General features: G+C 48.7%; 1 protein-coding gene across 1 annotated transcript in view; it reads right to left on the bottom strand.

Moving 5' to 3' along the window:
• The window catches only part of POC1A (POC1 centriolar protein A), a 72,621-nt gene that overhangs the window by 21,143 nt on the left and 35,870 nt on the right, over positions 1-15,608 (bottom strand). The gene's annotated exons all lie outside the window — the stretch shown is intronic.

Genomic DNA, 15,608 nt, shown 5'->3' with positions numbered 1-15,608 from the left:
AAGACAATAAAAGGAAAGAGAACCCCTTAGTCTTGAGTCAGTGCTTGAGGAAACACCGAGAGGAAGAGCTCCTTGAAGGATCAAGTGGAAAACCACCAGCAAACTCGAGAAGACGAGTTCCAAATGTTGGTGAGCAACAGCGGTGTGGCAGGACTCCTACATCCAGGCTTGCGCGCTCCCTGCCAGTCCCCCTTTCTGAGCAGAGGCCGTAAGTGAGAAGCGGAATCAAAGCACCTGGCAGTCCGGGCTGCAGGGGCCTGGGAGGGATGTGCAGGTGGGCTCTTGGAGGCCTTCAGAGAGTCCGGGGGCTGCCAGCTCTTCACATGGCATGCCCTCCACTAGGCCTGTCAGAGTGTGGGACCCCTGAAGCCCAGCCTGGCTCTTAAGTCACCCTTCTTCCCGGTTAGCTCAAGGTCAATTCCCCACCCTGGAAATCGGGATGGCCCAGAACCAGCAGGAGGTTCCAACCCTGCCCTGGCCAGATCCCCTGGGAAAACAGATTCTACGTGAACAACCTGGCCTGATGGCTGGCGGGAGTCAGAATCCACAGGACGGGCGCCCCGGGCTGCTTCAGACAAGACTCTAGGAACATGAGGGACTTGGTGTTTCTGCCTAAGATCCTCAGTCCCCAAATGCAGAAGCCATCCTCCTCCTCTTCCACCACCACTGAGGGCAAGTGATTTCCTAAGGGGGCTCATTCCAGTCCAATGTATGTCCCCCCAAAGTCAGGCACTGCTCTGCACACAGACAAAGGCTTCTCCTGACCCCAGAAGCATCGTGCACGTGTTCAGCAGGGCAGAATGCCGGGAGCCTCCCAAGGACACGGCGGGCAGATGCTCAGGAAACTACAGTTCCTCTGTGGACTCGCCCCCTGTGGGAATGACATGCTCAGGGAGGCCGACACTCTCGGCCAGCCCCCAAACCCCAGTAACCCATAAATGCAGCCACACTTGGGGCTCAGTGTTTTCAACCACAGCCTTACTGATGGACATTCCAAATGTTACCACATCATTCCCTGGCTTTGCCAGTCATCCAGGGCCCTCCACCGGCACTAGGAGAAAATTCAAACCCCTTGATGGGGCACCCTGCTCCAGCCCGCATCCTTCCACAGCTCCGCTCCCACCTCAGTGCTCCCGTGCCCACTGCCAGGGCCCCTCATCTACCCCTCCTTCCCCTGCTCTGAGCATCCTGTCCTCCACTCACCTTGCAACCCCCCATGCCCAATCAGAAGCTCCTCTGTGCTCCGCACCTGGGCCTACCTCATCCCTGCCCTGTTCCTCCAGCCACTGCGTTTCCAGGGTCAGGACACGTGACTGGGATGAATCAATGCCAGACCACCACAGGGCCTGCCACCTGCCCATGTACCTGTGTCCCCAGTTCCTGTCTTCTGCTTGCACTCATTGCTCCTCTCCCCTCTAAACCCAGGGCATCACTAGGCTCAAAGCTTGTCAACTCCTCATATACCACAGAGCCAGGGTACTCCACCCAGCACTCCTCCACCCCTAAATGCCACAGCCACTGGAGAATACTGGCTATGACTGGGGCTCACCTAGGATGTCTCACACCTGCCACTGGCAGCTGGCTTGCATCTCCTCTGAGTTGGCCCATCTTTTGGATAAATCCAGTGGCCTAGCCCCAGGAAGATGCTCTGCCCTGGACATGTTCACTTGGGCAGGGCTCAGAGTCCTTGAGAAGAATCAGCCCGTTAGAGGATTCCCAACCATCAAAGAAGGGCAGTTTAGGGCTTCCATGGTGGCATAGTGGTTGAGAGTCCGCCTGCCCATGCAGGGGACACAGGTTCGTGCCCCGGTCCGGGAAGATCCCACAGGCCGCAGAGCGGCTGGGCCTGTGAGCCATGGCCGCTGAGCCTGCGCGTCCAGAGACAGGCTCTGCAACAGGAGAGGCCACAACAGTGAGAGGCCCGCTTACCCGCAAAAAAAAAAAAAAAAAAAAAGGCAGTTTAGCACGTGGACCCTACCTGCATATTTTCCTTTATCAGGAAAGTGTTCTAATCTCATAGATAACAAACTCTCAAATACATGTTGATTTGAACTTGGAAAAATGCAGACCCTGGTGGTTAAAGAGAAATCGAATGTGAGACACAAGCCTGAGGAGGATTCTTGAAAGCAGGAGCAGTGCCATGTCCACATGCCCACTGTCGGCCTGTCTGCTTGCGGCATTGTGGCCATTCTGTAAGACCTCGCCCCACTGGGGCTAGGCTCTTCCAGTCCTCCAGGAATTGGAACACTTCAGCTCTCAAAGCCCATCCCAAAAGGAAATGTTCCAGAAGCCCTGGCTGGCCTTCACCTCACCGCAGCAGCCCCCAGACCCAGGCAGCGCTGTCGGGAGACAGAGCAGAGTACAGCGGGGAAGAGCAGTGACTCCGGCAGGCCGTGGTCGATATCTGAGCTCTACCACTGACCAGCTAGGTGGCCCTGGGCGAGAGGTTTAATCCCTCTGGGCCTCCACTTCCTCATCTTCTATAAAATGGGGGTGATGACTGGGCCTGCCCTTCCAAGGGCTGGGCTGTGATAGGCGCTTATCTGCAAATCACCCACAGGCCATTCTTGAGAAGCCAGTGCCTAATTCTTCCAAAGGACCCCCTTCCAGACATGCACATTCTTCCTCTGGACACTGAGTCCCCCTGGCTCCCTCAGAAAAGGCCACCAGAGGGAGGGTGGGAACCTGGCAGCCCTCTGTCCTGACAGCCAGACGGGCGCTTCCTGCTGCCTGGGAAGGAGGGGATGGAAATTCTGAGTGTTTCTGCAGAGCGGCCCAGAAATGGACAGTGCCGAGCCGAGTCTCTGGAAGCAGGGGTGGGGGTGGTGAGCACTGCTGACTTTACCAACAGGAACCCTCCTTCTAAGCCCAAGCCCAGCCAGCTCCAAAACAGTACTAAGGACCGCAGCCACTTGCCCGAGCCAGGGAGGTGGCCTCTGGAAGAGAGGGCTGCAGGAACCTGAGGCTCAGACAGGAAGTGACTGTCAGAAGGTACCCAGCCTCCAGCCTTGCTCACAAGTCCAGGGTTCTTCCTGCCCTGGGCTATTCCTCCAGCCACAGCATTTGCTCCTGCTCTTACCTTCACCAGGACACAGCCCTTCCCTGCAACCTCGTCCACTCTTACCAGAAGACATTACAGCACTTGACACACCGCACGTAAAGACGGCTATCGCTGTGGTTTACCTGCCACCTATGTGCCAGCATTTTATATGTCACTTCATTTAATCCCTACAATGACCCCTCACAGCAGGCATCACTAACCTTAACTTTCAGATGGGGAAGCAGGCTCAGGGAGGTTAAATCACTTCCTCTAATACAGGAAATGACGGCTGGGATCTGAACCCAAAGTACAGGCATTTCCTGACAGGAAGCAGCCTCTGACAGGTGACATGGCCTGCGGATTTGCTTCCACAACCCCAGCTCCTCTCTTCCATCCTTGTGGAGGCTACTGGCTCCTGGCTCTAACACTTTTTGCGTCATTCCCCCACCCCACCTGCCCTGGAATGCCTGCCTGGCACAGAGCTGAACACAGAGCAGGCCCTCCACACACACACTCAATGCCTCAAAGAGCCAAGCGCATCATGGTGACACTCCTGTGAAATGACACCTCCCCAAGGCAAAGGGCCAGCAGTCACGCCCCACACATCATCGCAGGCACTCACCTGCACTCCAGCACTCTGCAGATGTGGCATTTCCCTGAGAGCGATAAAGCAGAGATAAGAAGATGATGGGCAAGAGCAGGAAGAGACACATGTGCAAGGGCTGTGATGGGATAACAGGAGCAGTGTTTAAGGGGAGAAATCCTATCAGTGCTTTGTCTGCTCAACATCCAAGGGTACTAGGGGCCCTGCCTGGTGGTCCTCGTTAGTTCTCTCACAAGTAAGATTAAAACAACATTAACCCAAACACACATACCTAGAAAGTCACACCAAGTCGACAACTTTCACTTGTACCAAATATAAACATCTTAACATCAAAAGAAAAAAAAAAAAGGTCAAACTCAGAATAGATGAATCTATTTAACTTTGTGGCGATCTCATTTGGGGTCTGTAGGTGTCACCACCCTGGTGTGGGATCCTGGGCTCTCACAGTAGTTTAATCTACTTGCCTCAGTTTCTGTTGCTGCCAGCCTGTCATATGCCACCATGAGCTCAGCACTGCGCACAGCAGGAATTGCGTAAATATCTGTGGTTGCTTTCAGCCACTCAAACACATGGGTAACCAACCCATACATTTTCATTAAAAAATAAAAGAGCAGGACTTCCCTGGTGGCACAGTGGTTAAGAATCCACCTGCCAATGCAGGGGACACAGGTTCAAGCTGTAGTCTGGGAAGATCCCACATGCCACGGAGCAACTAAGCCCGTGCACCACAACTACTGAGCCTGCGCTCTAGAGCCCGTGAGCCACAGCTACTGAAGCCCACGCGCCTAGAGCCCGTGCTCTGCAACGAGAAGCCACCACGATGTGAAGCCCACACACTGCAACGAAGAGTAGCCCCCGCTCGCTGCAACTAGAGAAAGCCCATGTGCAGCAACAAAGACCCAATGCAGCAATAATAAAATATAAAATGAATAAATAAATCTTTAAAAAAAATTTTTTTTAAAAAGAGCAGAGCTCGCAGGTCTACCTTGTGACAAGAAATCAATCCATCTGGGATAACTTCTTGACTGGTCTCTGGATTGCCTATGGTCTCACCTTTTTATCAAGATGCAGGTGTGGATAAGAAGCTTCTGCCTAAGGTAGAGAAAGTTGGGGGAAGCGTTAATCCTATCCTAACAAGAAAAAGAGCAACAATCTAAAAGGATCTTAAATTTTCTTAAATCAGAGACCTGAGATCACAGACCAAACAACTAGCCTGAAATCTAAGGAAAGGCAGACTCTTCCAAGGAAAACAGGAAGTGAGCATCGGCTCACCTCTGGCAAAGCCTGGGAAGAAGGGACACTGAGTGCCATACAAGTGGGTGAGAAGAACTGAGTTATGCATGTTAACAAGTTGCAGAGGCTGAGAGTGGCCAAGGTGAGAATGAAGAACCCCTGGGAGCCACAGATACAAGGGGAGTTTGCACCTGCTCACAGGGTCTTCTCCATAGACCTCCACAGGGCATTCCTGAGAAAGATGGGGTAGGGGGAAAAAACCATCCTTGAGGGTGCAGGCCTGGAGGAGGGGAGTAGACACGGAAAAGGCAAGAAGCCCTGCCAAGACCCTTCTTGCCTACAGAACAAAATCCTTAAGCTACTGGGAGAAGAGCAAAAAGAGATAAAAGCCCCTCTTCCCTTGTGGGAGAGGCAGGAAACCATCCTGAGTGGAGATCATCGAGGTATTCAAAGGCTGAAGGAGGGGCAGGACTACTGAGAATGCCCTACTTCTAAGACCCAGGGACACAGGGCCTAAGACTGAAACTGGCCCAGGACAGCAGAGAATTCCTCCAACAAAGCTAGCAAGCACCAGGTAACAAGCAACAGCAGCCTACTGCTGGGGGAGGGACAAGACCGTGGACACAGACATCCTCTGAGGGGCAGGACCCCAGGGTAGGCTGAAAGCTGGGGGTAGAGCAAGAACATTGAGAAAAATCCTCCAACACCCAGACCTCACCCTAAGTTCAAGGTATCAACTCTTGATAAGACTATTTACCCGAGTCTCTGCTATCCTGAACATGATGTGTGGCATTCAATAAAAACTTATGAGACACTCAAAAAGGCAAGGAAAAAAAACCCCACTGTCAAGAGACAAAGCAATCAGCAGAATTAGATTCAGATGACTTAGATGTGGGCACAATTAGATTCAGATGACTTAGATGTGGGCACTATCAGATGGAGAAAAAATAATTATAATTAGTATGTTACAGATTTTACTGGAAAATGTGGACAACATGCATGAACAGGTGGGGAATTTCAGCAGAGAGGTAGACATTATAAGAAAGAGTCAATGGAAATGCTAGAAATAAGAAACCCAATACCAGATATGAAGAATGACTTTGTTGGGCTACTACTGGGTTGGCCAAAATGTTCGTTTGGGAAGAGGTTTTGGAAAAACCCGAACGAACTTTTTGGCCAGTCCAACAGTAGGCTCAGCTCAACTGAGGAAAAGAAAACAATGACCTTGAAGACAGGTCAATTCCTCAAACTGAAACATAATACAGAAAAAAAAAACCCTGAACGGACTACCTGTAAACTGTGGGACAATATCAAATTATCTAATACATGTGTGACTGAAATCCCAGAAGGGGAAGAAAGAGAAAAGAGACATTTCTTATAGTACAACTTTACTGGTAATGAATTCTCTCAGCTTTCGTTTGTCTGGAAAAAAAAAAGGGGGGGGGGTCTTTATTTCTCCATTTTTAAAAGATTTTTTTTCTGTGTATAGAATTCTGGGTTGACAGTTTTTTCTTTGGATACTTTAAAAATGTTACTTCTGGGCTTCCCTGGTGGCACAGTGGTTGAGAGTCCACCTGCCAATGCGGGGGACACGGGTTCATGCCCTGGTCTGGGAAGATACCACACACCACGGAGCAGCTAGGCCCGTGAGCCATGGCCTCTGAGCCTGCACGTCCGGAGCCTGTGCTCCACAACGGGAGAGGCCACAACAGTGAGAGGCCCGCGTACTGAAAAAAAAAAAAAAAGTTACTTCCATGTCTTCCAGCTTGTGCAGTTTTATGAGAATAGTTCTGTAATTCTTACCTTTGATCCCCTGTATATAATGTCTCCTTTCTCTATCTACCTTTAAGAATTTCTCTTAATCTTTGGTTTCCGAAGCTTGAATATAATTTGTATAGGGTTCCGTTTTGTTATTGTTTTTTCTTCAGCCTGCTTGTCATTTCTCTGAGCTTCTTGGATCTGTGGTTTGATGCCTTTCATCATTTTCCAAAAATTCTTGGCCATTATCTTTTCAATAGCACCAAAAAACATGAAATGTGTTATCAGTTTCCTATGGCTGTTCTAAAAAAAAATTGTCACACTTGGTGGCTTAAAATAACAGAAATTTATTCTCTCAGAGTTCTGGAGGCTGGAAGTCTGAAATTAAGATATCAAAAGGGCCTCACTCCCTCTGGAGGCACTAAGAATCCTTTCTTGCCTCTTCCAGCTTCTGGTGGCTCCAGAATTCCTTGGCTTATGGTTGCATAACTCCACCCTCTGCTTCCATCTTCACATGGCCTTCTCTTCCCTGTGTGTCTCTTATAAGGATGCCTGTCACTGGATTTAGGGCCAACCTAATAATACAAGATGATCTAATCTCAAGTTCCTTAACTTAAGCACACCGGCAAAGACCCTTTCACCAAGTAAGGTCACATTCACAGGTTCTGGGGGTTAGGATGTAGACATATTTCTTGGCAGGGGGAGGAGGTACTATTCAACCCACTACAAAATGCTTAGATATAAATCAAACAACATATGTACAAAATCTGTACGCTGTAAACTAAAATACACTGATGAGAAAAGATCAATATCAATGAAGAGATATACCATGCTCATATACTAAAGGTTCAAAGTTGTTAAGATGCCAATTCTCCCCAAAATCATCTATAGCAATCAAAAAGCTTATTCCAAAATTTATATGGAAAGGCAAAGGAACTAGAAAAGCCAAAGCATTTTCGAAAAAAAGAACAAAACTAGAGGACTCACATTACCTGACTTTATGACTTAGTCTAAAGCTAAAGCAATCAAGACAGTGTGGCATTGGTGAAAGGACAGACACATAGATCAGTGAACAAATAGAGTCCAGAAATATACACACAGATATATGGTCAATTAATTTCTTTAAATGGTACACCACTTACCAGAGAGAAGATAAGATAGTATTTTCAACAACTGCTGGAACAATTGGAATCCTTATGCAAAAAAATGAGTTTCAGTACATATCTCATACCGTATACAAAAAGTAACTCAAAAATGATTCATAGACCTAAATGTAAAACCTAAAACTATAATACTGGTATGATTTTTTCTTCTAAAACATAGGAGAAAACCTTTGTGGCCTTGGGTTAGGTAGATTTCTTAGATATGACAGCCAAAGTATGATCTGTAAAAGAAAAAGCCAATAAAATGAACTTCATCAAAATTCAAAACTTCTGCTCTTTGAAAAACACTTAAGAAAATGAAAACACAAACCACAGACTGGGAGAAAATATCTGCAAGTCACATATCTGGTAAAGGACTTGTATCCAGAATACCTAAGAACTTTCATAATTCAATAAGACAACTAATTTAAAGAATAGGCAAAAGATTTGAAAACACTTCACCAAAGAACATATAAAGATGACAAACAAACATGTAAAAAAATGTTCTACATCCTCAGTCATCAGGAAAATGCAAGTTAAAATCACCACGAGATATAACTTATACACCTATTACAATGCTTTAGAGTTAAAAAGACTGACCATCCCAAGTGCTGACGAGGAGGTGGAGAAACTTAACTCTCATACACTGCTGGGGAGAATGCAAGATGGAACAACCACTTTGGAAGACAGTTTGACAGTAACATAAAAGGTTAAGCATATACCCATTACACGTCTCAGCCATTCCACTCCTAGATATTTACCCAAAAAGAATGGAAGCACATGTCCATAGAAAGATATGTATGTAAAAGTTAACAGCAGCTTTATCTGTAATAGCCCCCAAATTGAAAATAACCCAAGTGTTCACAAATAAACAAATTGTATATCCATTTGATGGAGTAGTACTCAGCAATAAAAAGAAATGAACTATTGGTAAATGTAACAACATGAGTGAATCTCAAAATAATTAAGCTGAATGAAACCAGACTAAAAAGAACATATAACTATACGATTTCAATTATATCAAATTCTGAAAAATGCAGAAAAAAGACTCGTAGTTGCCTTGGGCTGGAGATGGAGGGACTGGATTGACTACAAATAAGCACAAGGAAATTTGGAGGGATGATGGAAATATTCTATAACATGATCATGGTGGTGATTACATGATTGTCAAAACTCAGAGAATGGTTCACTTTTTAAATTATTTTTTATTTATTTTTTAATTTTTTTTGCAGTACGTGGGCCTCTCACTTGTGGCCTCTCCCGTTGTGGAGCACAGGCTCCGGATGCACGGGCTCAGCGGCCATGGCTCACGGGCCCAGCCGCTCCGCGGCACGTGGGATCCTCCCAGACCGGGGCACGAACCTGTGTCCCCTGCATTGGCAGGGAGACTCTCAACCACTGCGCTACCAGGGAAGCCCCAGGTTCACTTTTTAAAATGGTGAATGTTACTATTTGTGTACTAATAAGTCTGACTTAAAAAAGAAAAAGATGCAGTTACAACCGAAATGCCCCTAGGACCCCAACAGGCACATCACATGACTGCACTTGACACTACCCATCACTGCCACTCTGCACTCAAGGTGAAAAACACTGCCTCGCCACAGGGCATTACCAGTAGGCAAAACCCAAGGCTAAAGACCGCAGGTCAGGCCCGTGAGGTCCACCATTGGTCTGGGGATGATGGTTTCCAAATGCAGAAGGTCAGAGTCACATTTCAGTGACTCCCCAGTTGTTAGCAGATGTCCTAAGCAAGGTTTTCCAAGCAGCAGCTGCCCAGTCTATGGAACTTCAGGTCTCAGCTGTTTAGGGGTCCATACACAGCTTGACAGTCATGAGCAAGTGAGGTCTACATACACCTGGTCAGAAGTCAGGAGTGGCTGGAGTTCTACCATAAAGATGTCATGAGCTGACTTGACAAAATGCCCCCCTCTAGTTGGGCGGGGTGGTCCATTATTAACATCTGCTTAAGATGGAAATTTCTCCTTCTCTTTTAGTCTCTAACACCGGACCTTGCCCCCTGCCCAGCCTGCTCCAGAAACTAAAACTCTGTAACAGACAAAAGTATCTAGGAACTAACTGATCCAAGGCTTGGGTCTGGCCAGAGAGGGGAGCCAGAGGTGACCCAGGCCCAAGATCTGGACTGTCTCACCAGTTACCCTCCTAGTATAGACCCTGAGTGCAAAACGAAGAAATGGATAGACACACACACCATGGCTGAGTCTTTTCAACTTAATCTTTCATCGAACTGCTCATCACATAGTCTGCTAAGCAAGGGTGCAGATTCACAGACACAGACGTTCCTTGGTTTTCACCTCAGGCCTTTGGCTTTGACAATTTGCCTCATGGAAAGTTAACAGGCATCCAGTTCGCCTGCCTCCCTGTCTGCTAAACCTGGCCCTGGCGAGGAGAGCAGGGGACAGAGCAGAGCTCACTTGGGCTCTGCTCAGCTCCAGCTTCTCAAGTGGAAACAGACACAGCTGTTTTCTCAAATCAAAGCTCAAAAGAAACCTGGTACTGTATTCCCCGCACATATTTGTGGACTAGATCTACTACAGCCCTGTCTGCCCTATAATTTAGGGTTCCGGCCTGGAGTCCAACAAGAGAGGAAACTTCTGGTTCTAAACATAGCCTTGAACCCAAGAGGAATTCTAGTTTCTTAAAATCATCTAATTGTTTGGCAATCTTGCCAGTGTTCTTCCAAGCCAGCCCAAGTATGTGTGTGGGGTTTGGTTACCGCTGCTGGCTTTTGTCTAGAGTATGAATGTGCAGGGTGCCTCCATGTGTTCCCCACACCAGGCTCCCAAGGAGAGTGAGCCAAGAGGCTTGGGGGGATGGGGCTGGACAGCTTCCTTTGAACTCAATCAGACTCTCCAAGATGACAGATCCCAATTCAGTGTGAGAGCCACCCTGTGACCCCGGGCTCCCACCAACGGGAAGCAGACAGGGTATCCTCTGAACTAAGAACTGTGAAGTGGTCAAAGGATGGGTCTAACCTGGAGGATGAGGGATCCACGTGCCTGACCCAGGCCTCCTCACACAGAACCAGTGCCATCCAGGCACCAAGACCACAGGCAGCTTGGCCCATTTTCTTACCTCACAGTCCTCTCTTGAGAGTCCCTCTGAGGCAGGGGCCACAGCTGCCTCTGTCAGCCTGTTACACCTGTGTGGGTCACAGGCCTCCCTGGCATGTGGGAGATGTTAAATGCACAAACCATGGAACCCCCGTCTCCTCACTCAGGCCCAAAGCAAGACCGAGGCTCCCACCCCCAGGGCTATATCAGCCACTCCTGGGCTCAACCCCAGCCATCTCCTGCTGACTCCCCAGCCCTGCTCTCCAATACTTGGTTTCCAAGTATTTCTCCCCACACAAGAGGGCTGACTTATACAACCAAATGTGTTTCAAAGGCATGAAAGGACAGCCTTGGTAAGAAGCAGGAAACAGGAAGTCATTCCAATGTCCAGATATGCCCCCAGGAGAAAAACGTAGGGCAGGGGAGGACTGTCCTACTGAATTGAAATGTGAGGGAAGCTGTGGGGAGAAGCGGGGGAGGACGAAATGGGGAGAGGAAGGCTAAGCAGTTGCAAACTAGTGGCAGCCATAAGAAAGCAAGCAGACCATCATGCAGCAAGAACTTTCCTGTGCCCAGGGGAGCTCCTGGCCCTCCTCGTTCTGAGCGTGGAGGAAAACCAACCCAGGCTTTAGGGTTGAAAGCCCTCCAGGTCATCACGCCTGGTACAGCCAGAAACACGCTGATAGGCAGCAAGGCAGAGCCCAGGGCTCAGGGACACGGATGAGAAGGAACAGGGCAGGGCAGAGTGGTGGGGTCCTCCACACAGCCCAGGGAAGCCTCAGGAGGAGGCGATGCTGCAGAGCATCTGCTGCCAGTCTGCCCAGAGTTCCTGGAGAGGATGCACCTCTGGAGCATTTTGAGAAACGACAACGTCCACAAGCAGACAACATAGCCCTGAGGTCCCCATGTTAGTGACCAATACCTTTGTAAGAACTCTCTTTGAACACGACCTGTTTCCTGTAGGGCTGGCTCTTGCTCGGTTCAGCTCCACACACATCACTAAGGGCCCACTCCAGGCTGGGTGCTAAGTAGCTCGGGTTGTTACCTCCTACCTTGAGACAGAAACACCTGCCCTCCCCACCACAAACACCTGAACCGAGACACCCTGGGCAGGAGATCAAGGCTTCTGTTAAAGCTTAAGTGTTGACTGTAGTTTTTGTTTTGTTTTTTTAAATTAAACTGCTTTGAACTAATTTTAGACTTAGAGAAAAGTTGCAGAAAATAGTACAGAAAATTTCCATATATCCCTCCCCAAGGCTCCCCCAGTGTTAACATCTTACATAACCATTAGTACAATGGTCACGCCAGGAAATTAACATTGGGACAATTCCACTAACCAAACCAAGGAAGCTTCACCAGTTTACCCATTAATGTCCTTGGATCCTGATGTTCCAGAATCCTATCCAGGATCCCACACTGCATTCAGTTTTCTCTTAGTCTCCTGCGATCTGTCCAGTTCCTCAGTTTTCCCTTGTCTTTCATGACCTTGACATTTTTGAAGAGTACTGGTCAGTTTTGTTGTCAAATGTCCCTCAGTTTGGATCTGTTTGATGTTTTCTCACAATTGGGGTGAGGTTATGCATTTTTGACAAGAGCACCACAAAAGCTATGTGCATGACACCACAGGGCTCACACGGACAGGTCTTATATATCAGACAGATCTTATATATCTTATATATCAGTGATGTTGACCTCAATCAATGGTGATGTTGACCTCCCTGCCAGGTTTCTCCAATGCAAAGTTACATCTTTCCCTGTGTAGTCAATCATGGGGCACCGTGGCGTGGCACTGTGGCTCTTTAAAAGGGAACGTGTGGCTGTCATTACAAACTCTGTGTGTCAGCCCGGCTTGCTGATGGCCGCAGCTGCCCCACAGATGAGAGGCATCTAATGAAGATGAGCGGCAGAGCCGACGTCTCTGGAAGCCGCCGAAGCTCTCGGTGACAAAGAGGAACAGTAGCAGTTTATTTATAGATCCACTTGAAGACAGCTCATTGTAACTACTGGAGTTGAATTTTTAAAACCTCGGGAACAAAGGCTGGCTATTTTAAACTCTCCTTGCACTTAGTTCAATGGAGAGTGTTAGAGGCACCAACCATCCCCGGGCACCACTCCCACCACTCGGCAATTCATATTTTGCGCAGCATCTCAGGACACGAGCAGAGCCTGCCAAGACAGATAACCAGGACCCGCTCTGCCTACCCCACAGAGGCAGCGGGCCTCCGATGAGCCAAAGCCCTCACCCTGGTGCTGCCCAGGGAGGAGCCGAGGGAGGCTGCCTCCCCCCACCCCAACCCCGGTGTCTCACAGCCTCCCTTTCCTGGAAAATGAAGTTGTACACAGCTGTTGTGAATCAAGGTTACATCCCCCCTCTCCCTCCCTCCCCCTGCAGGTTGTGAAGAGGAACAGCGCACCCCAGCGGACGCCTGCCCCAGGACAGCTGGCAGTAGCTGGCCCACCTGCGCTGACACATCTCCAGGCTGGGACAAGGGCGTCCTGGAGCTCAGAGTACACAACTCTCCCTTGTGGACAGTGGGAGGGTGGAGCCCCAAGGCTCTGACTGGCCCAGACCAACTGCAGCTCTAAGCTAAGAGCGCTCAAACTCTCCACGTATCAGGACCATGGTGAGGAGGGGAGACGCAGGCTTTCAAAGCCTCCCACGTCCCTATTTGAGCAAAGAGCATAAAACAATATTCTCGACATAATGCAGAAAAATGAGAACATGGACTAGGCATCTGATATTAAGGAAATATTAATTTTGTTGGATGTGATAAGAGCACTGCAGTTATTTAACCCAGAAAAGTCTTTATTTAGGGTAACATATCTGGATTAAACAAAAATATCCCAACTCTTCTAAAAAAGGGTGGGAGGAGATGAACAAAATAAGATTGGCAAAATGCTAAAGCTAGGTAAAGGATACATGGTGGGGGGGTGGTTCATTATATTATTCTCTCTACTTTTTGTGCTAGCTTGAAAATTTCCACAATACAAAGGGTATTTTTTGTTGTTGGTAAAAAAAATTAAAAAATAATAGCTCCAGTCTACTTGAATGAGCTGTGGAGCTGAGGCCAGGCAAGCGGGACCCCAGGAGGAAGGTGAGGCACAGGATCACCCCCACTCTGGTGTTCTGGCACTTTCAAGCACAGGAGGCAAATTAGGCTGAATCCACAAACGTTCAGACCAGCCTTTGGCACTGCCGTAGAGAGAGCCCCGAAGGCACCAAGAGCATTCAGTGAACCCTGCAGCAATGTCCGGACCTTCAAAGAAACTAATTTTAAGATAATCTCCATGGAAACCATCTATTCTGATTTTTCCCATGGTAACCAATGAGAACATAAACACAAGCATTATCCAACACCCTTACACCACATGGGCAACGCTGCCATCCAATCTGGAAAATACAAGCTGAAAAGGGATTTTTTTCCATTGAAAATGAAAAGAAGGACTAAAACTTCTAGCCCAGACATGTAGATTCTCCCACCCTCCACTGCCCACACCATCCCTTGCCACCTGCCCCCAAACAGACAAACCAGGTGAGAAAGTGGTTTCCTTCATTTAGCCTGGGACCATCAAACATGGCAAAAGGAAAGTGCCAGAGCCTGCCTCTGGCCTCACACACTCAACCCACGCTGCCCACAGACAGCAGAATGTGTCCACTGAACTCTGATTTCCTGAGCATTCTGCTCAGGTGTCCAGACTCATGTTGGGCACCACATGGAGACCAAGGCCTCAGGCCTCCAGGGCAACAAGTTAGGCCTGTGAAAAACTGACTGTGGCAGAGAGGGGCTGCTCCACCAAGCAGAGTGCTCTGGGTAGGTGGAGCAGGAAGATTTCACAAGCTGTGGCCCTTCCTGGGAAGGCTGCATGGAGGAGGTGCCATCTGGAAAGAGACTAAAAGGAGGAGTGCGGCTCTGCTGGGGAACAGGGGGGTGGAGCCAAAGAATCACAGTCAGATTTAAGCAACTGGGTCTATTTCCACCTGTGGCTCATTTCCTCCATTTTCAGGTTTCTAGGTTTGAAAGCAGCATGGAAGGGAGGGAGGGAGGGAGGGAGGCAGGCTAGCTCTCAGGTGCCACCCTCTCTACTTCGCATGCATGCCCTCTGCTGGCTCTCTGTGGAGAGGGGACTTGTCAGCGTGGCCTAACCAGGCTGTGGATGTTTATCATCACTGTCACCAAAATGGTAGCATCACTGCAGTGGCCCCAGGGCTGAAACAAAGGCACTCTGAGGCATGCGGTGTGCCCTGCCCAGGGCTGTGTGTGCCTTCTAGTAAAGCACCACTATGTCAGGACCCCACTGTCCTGTGATTTGGGCTCGATTCCCCATGTGCAACTGTGGAATCTCCACTGACCTTGAACCCACACTTTGGCTGCCAGGGGCAAAGGAAACCCAAAACAGCTCTGAGTCCCTTGAAAGAGATGAGAGCTCTCACAGGTGTGTGTGAGCGCCCAGGTTCACACACCAAGTGTGTCCCAATGCATGCAGAGCTGGACACAAGGGCCTCCAGGCTTTGTCTGGATTCCACACTGTGACTATCTTAATACATCTTGCCCTGGATTTCTGAGACTACGTCCCCTGTTGGTTTAAGTCATTAATAGGCCTTCCTTCCTAAGAATTGTGCCATTCTCCTCTGGATAGGGACATTGTGAAAGGGATGGGAATTTTCCAGTGGCGGGAAACTACCATCAGCTCCTCAAAAGGGCAGCTCAGAGAAGGGAGTGCAGTTACTGCCCCATCCCACAGCCCCATGCTCTTGGTGC

The sequence above is a fragment of the Kogia breviceps genome, chromosome 10 (assembly GCF_026419965.1).
Source record: "Kogia breviceps isolate mKogBre1 chromosome 10, mKogBre1 haplotype 1, whole genome shotgun sequence".
NCBI classification, from domain to species: Eukaryota; Metazoa; Chordata; class Mammalia; order Artiodactyla; family Physeteridae; genus Kogia; species Kogia breviceps.
Note: the sequence above shows the minus strand (reverse complement) of the source record. Positions and strands in the feature narration are given on the sequence as shown.